This window comes from Mastomys coucha, unplaced genomic scaffold (genome assembly GCF_008632895.1).
Source record: "Mastomys coucha isolate ucsf_1 unplaced genomic scaffold, UCSF_Mcou_1 pScaffold1, whole genome shotgun sequence".
Classification (NCBI taxonomy): Eukaryota; Metazoa; Chordata; class Mammalia; order Rodentia; family Muridae; genus Mastomys; species Mastomys coucha.
In genome coordinates, this window is record NW_022196891.1 from 70,004,388 (window position 1) to 70,010,168 (window position 5,781).

The following is a 5,781-nucleotide window of genomic DNA, read 5'->3' on the forward strand; positions in this document are numbered from 1 at the left end:
CTTTTCATGGTATCTTAAGGACCCCTTCTTTGGGGAAGGGGACTTTCTTTGTGCCCTTCAGACCACTGGGGCATGTTGATTGCGAGGCTCAAGGCCAGGCTTCTTCTGCGACTTTCTCCATCCAAAGGTTGAAGAGACACAGATCCTTGATGGGACCAGGCTGGGCATGAGGTGAAGTGCTACAAGAGAAGCTTGGCAGGGCACACATGGCTAAGCAAAGTAGTGGAATATAAGCTAGAAGCTTGGGCTTGAGAGATGGCTCAGCGGGTAAGAGCACCGACTACTCTTCTGAAGGTCCTGAGTTCAAATCCCAGCAACTACATGGTGGCTCACAACCATCTGTATTGAGATCTGATGCCCTCTTTTGGTGTGTCTGAAGACAACTACAGCATACTTATTATCTTTGGGCCCAAGAGAGCAGAGGTCCTAAAAAAGTCAATTCCCAACAAACAGAAGAAGGCTCACAACTATCTGTACACACACAGCTACAGTGTGTACTCATATGTATAAAATAAATAAATAAATCTTGAAAGAAAAAGAAAGGCAGTAATTAAAAGAAATAAGCTAGAAACTTTAATGTTTTACAGATACATGTGTGTGCACTAAATAACACACATAGGTGCATTTACCATCCCCAAAAGTTTGAACATCTATTGTACTAAAGTTAAGAATACAGAAATGATTTTATTTCTACCCTAATGGTTTCCCTAAGAGAAAAAGAGTTGCAGGGAAGTTTGAAAAAAAAAATGTGTTAGGTGTCAGTGTTGAGCACAAAAATAGAACAATGGGATATGGTGGTGTTTGGGTGTGTGTGTCCTCTGAGTGAGTGTGTCCTTTGGGTGGGTGTGTCCCTTGGGTGGGTATGTCCTTTGGGTGGGTGCGTCCTTTGGGTGGGTGTGTCACTTGGATGGGTGTATCCTTTGGGTGGGAGTGCTTGAACCTTAGAATGTGAATACAATAATGTAGGGTCTCTTAAGGGCACTTAAGATAGGTCATTAGAGTTGGTCCTGATTAAATATGATGTGTCTTTTTAAGAAGAGGAAATTGGGGCTGGAGAGAGGTCTCAGGGGTTAAGAGCACTGACTGCTCTTCTGAAGGTCCTGAGTTCAAATCCCAGCAACCACATGGTGGCTCACAACCACCCGCAATGAGATCTGACGCCCTCTTCTGAAGATAGCTACAGGGTACTTTACATAGAATAACAAATGAATCTTTGGGCCGGAGTGAGCGGGGTTGACCGGAGTGAGCAGAGGTCCTAAAAATTCAATACCCAACAACCACATGAAGGTTCACAACCATCTGTACAGTTACACAGTGTACTCACATACATAAAAATAAATAAATAAATCTTTAAAAAAAGAAGGGAGAGAGAGAAACTTGGTGACTTCAGGGATACAGGGACAGAGGAAAGGCCAGGTGAGCTCACGGGGAGAACAGAGCCTACTACAAATCAAGAAGCAAGGGCTCAAAAGGAATCTACCGGGAACACTCCATCCTGGCCTTCCAGCCTCCGGAACTGAGGGAAAAATGTGGTCCAGGCTCCTAGTCCCTGCCACTTGTTAGTTAGGAGGCTATGGTGTGCTCAAGGATGAAGAGTGTGTTTGTGTGTGTGTGTGTGTGTGTGTGTGTGTGTGTGTGTGTGTGTGAGAGAGAGAGAGAGAGAGAGAGCGCGTGTCTAGAAAGGTTGGGGAATGGGGAAGGATGATCTATGAAGGGATTTTCAGCCAAAAGCCTTGATATAAAATAACTCTTGGGTTTACAAGAGTATAAAACATTCCATATGGCTGACAGAAGTGGGTAGGGATCAGAGACAGGAGAGCAGACAGCTGAACACAGGCTGAATTCAAAATGACTTCTGTTTTTTGTTTTTTTTTTTTAATTGTATCTTGTAAATGTCCCGATATCTTGAAAGCAGAATGCAACAAGATCAGATTTGAATTTTAGAAGGTCTCTGGGTAGTGTGGAGAAGGGATTGCGGAAGGAGACTGGGGCAGCCCGATCAATCAAAAGAAGCAGAGAGTAAAACAAAACTAGCCCTCTGGGTGTTTCTCTGGGGGAAATGCTGCCCCTATGAGGCTGGCACGGGGCTGGGCAAAGAGAGGCTTCAGGTATCAGTGTAGATAAGACACCTATAAAGAGACTGGGTAGGGAAAGAGGGCTGACAGGGGGAGTGGGCTGAGAAAGCCTAAACTGACCTGGAGTGGGGGTGTCCCCAACCAGAAACTGTGTCCTGGAGAGATTCCTGGTCACATAGAGACTAGTATTTCTCGAGTACCCAGCTGTGTTCAATAATTGACTAGAAACAGCTGGGGGCAAAATAGACTCTGGGTAAGTGCTGTAGCATTTTCTCTGTCCAATCACATTAGGGCAGTGACAGGCCTGTGATTGAACAGGAATAGAAAGATGGAGCGAGAGTTGGAGGAGGAGAAAGGAGCAGGAGGGGAGAGGGTATCATAGAGACAGCCAATGAGGACGAGTCTGACCCCACGAGGTTATACAACCAAGCAAAGGTTTTTACAAAATGGATTAATTGGGTTAGAATATTGTCTTTATTATTTGGTTCAGAGATTATTGTCCTGGCATCTTGTAAATTGTGATTTCATTATTATATAAATCTGATTGGATATTAAGGCCTTAAGAGTCATGCTTTACTTACCGGGTCTTAGGCGCTAATTAGATGAATGATTGTGGGAGTGTGTAAAGAGTTGCATGCGAGTGAGATGTGGCTTTCTGGGAGAAATAACAAAAACCCACCGGAACTTAGTATTGAGGACGAACAGTATCGGTATAGGCACAAGAATGTGGCCCGGCAGGAAAGTGAGTTTGCCAGGTAGATTCTTTTTTAAAATTCCCGCAACAGATGGCCACCCAACGTGCTGGCTGGGCGTGAATCCACTAGTAATTTAAAATTAATACCCTGAGAGTTAAAGTTTATATTTTCTTTTCTTTTCTTTTTTTTTCTTTTGTTGGGTGATAGCTGAGTGGCCCCAAAACAGAGTCACGTGACTCAAGCGTACCAAGTTGAAACAAAGAAAACTGCTCTGAGGATCCCTGCTGTGTAGAGTCAGGAGCTGCTCTGACTCCAGGAGTAGAGAGTGAAGAGCTAAACATTGCCTGCTTTTACAAGCGTTAATGAAAGTCTGGGGCTCTAGAAAGAGCCAAACAAATTATATAACTTATTTACTTAGCCAGAGGAAGCTCATATTCTTTCAAATGTGGCCTACACGGGAATTTTGAGTGACATTTTCCTACTTGGCTAGGTAGAAATTGCCTAAGTAAGAGACTCATACAATATATTAGTTTATTTCATTGGTTTTAGATTGTTTTAATTTTACTAGGTTAGGGGAAATTAGTCACTGACTCCAGAGTAGAGAGTGCAGTGCTAACCATTGCCTGCTTCTTTTTTTTTTTTTAAAGATTTATTATTATATGTAAGTACACTGTAGCTGTTTTCAGACACACCAGAAGATGGCATCAGATCTCATTATGAATGGTTGTGAGCCACCATGTGGTTGCTGGGATTTGAACTCAGGACTTCTGGAAGAACAGTGTTCTTAACTGCTAGGCCATCTCTCTAGCCCCAACCATTGCCTACTTTGAACAGGTATTCATTAATAAAAGTCTGAGGCTCTAGGTAGAGCCAAACAGAAAGTTGATATAACTTATTTACTTAGCCAGAGGAAGCTCATATTCTTTCAAACGTGGCCTACACGGGAATTTTGAGTGACATTTTCTTACTTGGCTAGGTAGAAATTGCCTAAATAAGAGGCTCATACAATATATTAGTTTTATTCCATTTGTTTTAGATTGTTTTAATTTTCAAAATGGGTGTGATGTTGAGTTTTGTGGTTATATTATTCCTCTGGAAGAGAGGTCAAAATGAAGGTTTTTCTGGTTACTGGCTCAAAGATATGCTGATTTAGGAAAAAGATTTTGTTTTTGTGTTAGGGAAAAGGTGATTAAAGTATTTACACCTTCCAGAAAACTAGATTCCAGAGAATCAAACAAAAAATATATCTTGATGATATTAAAATTTTGTCTTGAGAGTTATATATGACAGAATATACAGCCTTGGTGAATTTCCTCATCAGACATGCTAAACTGGCCTACTTGAACTCCTGATGTCCTGAACTTCAGCCAGATTCAGTCAAGGCACAGACATCAGAGACTAATAAATCCTGTTTTCCCTCCCCTCCCCCCCACTTCATAATACCTCAACACCCATGTTCAGCTTGAAGAAGTTATGAAGAGTCATCGACCCAGTTCCCTGGGCTTTGGGCTGGAGAGGGCATCATGGAGACAGCCGATGAGGACGAGTCTGACCCCACGAGGCTATACAACCAAGCAAAGGTTTTTACAAAATAGATTAATTGGATTAGAATATTGTCTTTATTATTTGGTTCATAGATTATTGTCCTGGCATCTTGTAAATTGTGTTTTTATTATTATATAAATTATTATATTATTATATAAATCTGATTGGATATTAAGGCCTTACGTGTCATGCTTTACTTACTGGGTCTTAGGCGCTAATTAGATGAATGATTGTGAGAGTGTGTAAAGAGTTGCATGCGAGCGAGAAGTTTTTAATAGCTGGGAGAGAACAATAAGAGCCCACAGGGACATGGTGATGCCGGTCAATATCAGCTCAAAAAATGTGGCCTGTCTGGAAATGGGAGTTTGCGGGGTGGATTCATTTTTTTTTTTTTTTAAATTTCTGCAAGAGGTAAACCTCAGACCTATCCAAAGGTGCAGTGTCTGGAGGCCGTTCATCCAGCAGAGCTCACATCAGAGTCTGCTGCGGGAGCCTTGAGAGCTTCAGTGTAATGCAGAGAGCCACAGCAGCCCCAGTATGAGCTGAGGCAGTAACTGGAGAATAGGGCCTTGTGAAAGAGGTTTCCGTCATCTGCAGCCCTTGTTTGGGAGCTCCTCGTTCAGACACATACCGAAACCTTTTTCTGCTCGCCTCTTCTATGGGCTTCAGCTGCTTCTTCTGCTCGTAGAATTGTGGCTCGCTTCTCTTTTTCAGTCAGGCCAGGATTTCCTCTTTCATTCTTTTTTGGAACACCGCAGGTTCAGTAGATGCACCAACGGTGGGCCAGAGTGCAGGTTCTTACGGCCACAAGAGTTCTGAAGACCGGAAGTCTGAGAGTTGAGTCTGAGAGTTGAGGGGTCAACAGGGGTTGGCGTCTTCTAAGCGCTCTCTTTCTCCCTCCCCTTTCTCTCTGTCGCTGTCTCTGTCTGTCTCTCTGTCTCTGTCTTTCTGTCTCTGTTCTCTCTCTCTCTCTCTCTCTCTCTCTCTCTCTCTCTCTCTCTCTCTCTCTCTCTCTCCCTCCCTCCCTCCCTCCCTCCCTTGCCTTACATGGCTCACAGATGGCCATCTTCTTCCTGTGTGCTCATCTGTTCTCTGCATGTATATATCCCTGGGCCTAGACGTCCTTTATGTATGTCCATCAGAATGGGTTATGTCTATTTAACGACCTTATAACTGATTAGTGATTTCTTTACAGGCCCTGCATCTAAATACATTTACTCTTTGAGATGCTGAAGGTCAGAATATCAGGATATGGTCTTGGAGGGGAGCAGAGTTCAGCCCAGAGTAGTGATCAATCTTATTTGTGCTGAGAAGAGTGTTATTCTGTCGGGGCTTTAGCTTCTTAGTCCCCAGGACTTTCCTGCTGTCCAGATTCTGGGCTTTGTTTTGTTTGATGGTGGTGGTGGTGGTGGTGGTGGTGGTGATGGTGGTGGTGGAGGTGGTAGAGGTGGAAGTGGTGATGGTGG

General features: G+C 43.3%; 1 pseudogene; it reads left to right on the forward strand.

The window, feature by feature from the left end:
- Nucleotides 1-2,720: 2,720 nt before the first annotated feature.
- Nucleotides 2,721-5,781, forward strand: part of LOC116096884 — a 4,678-nt pseudogene continuing 1,617 nt past the window's right edge.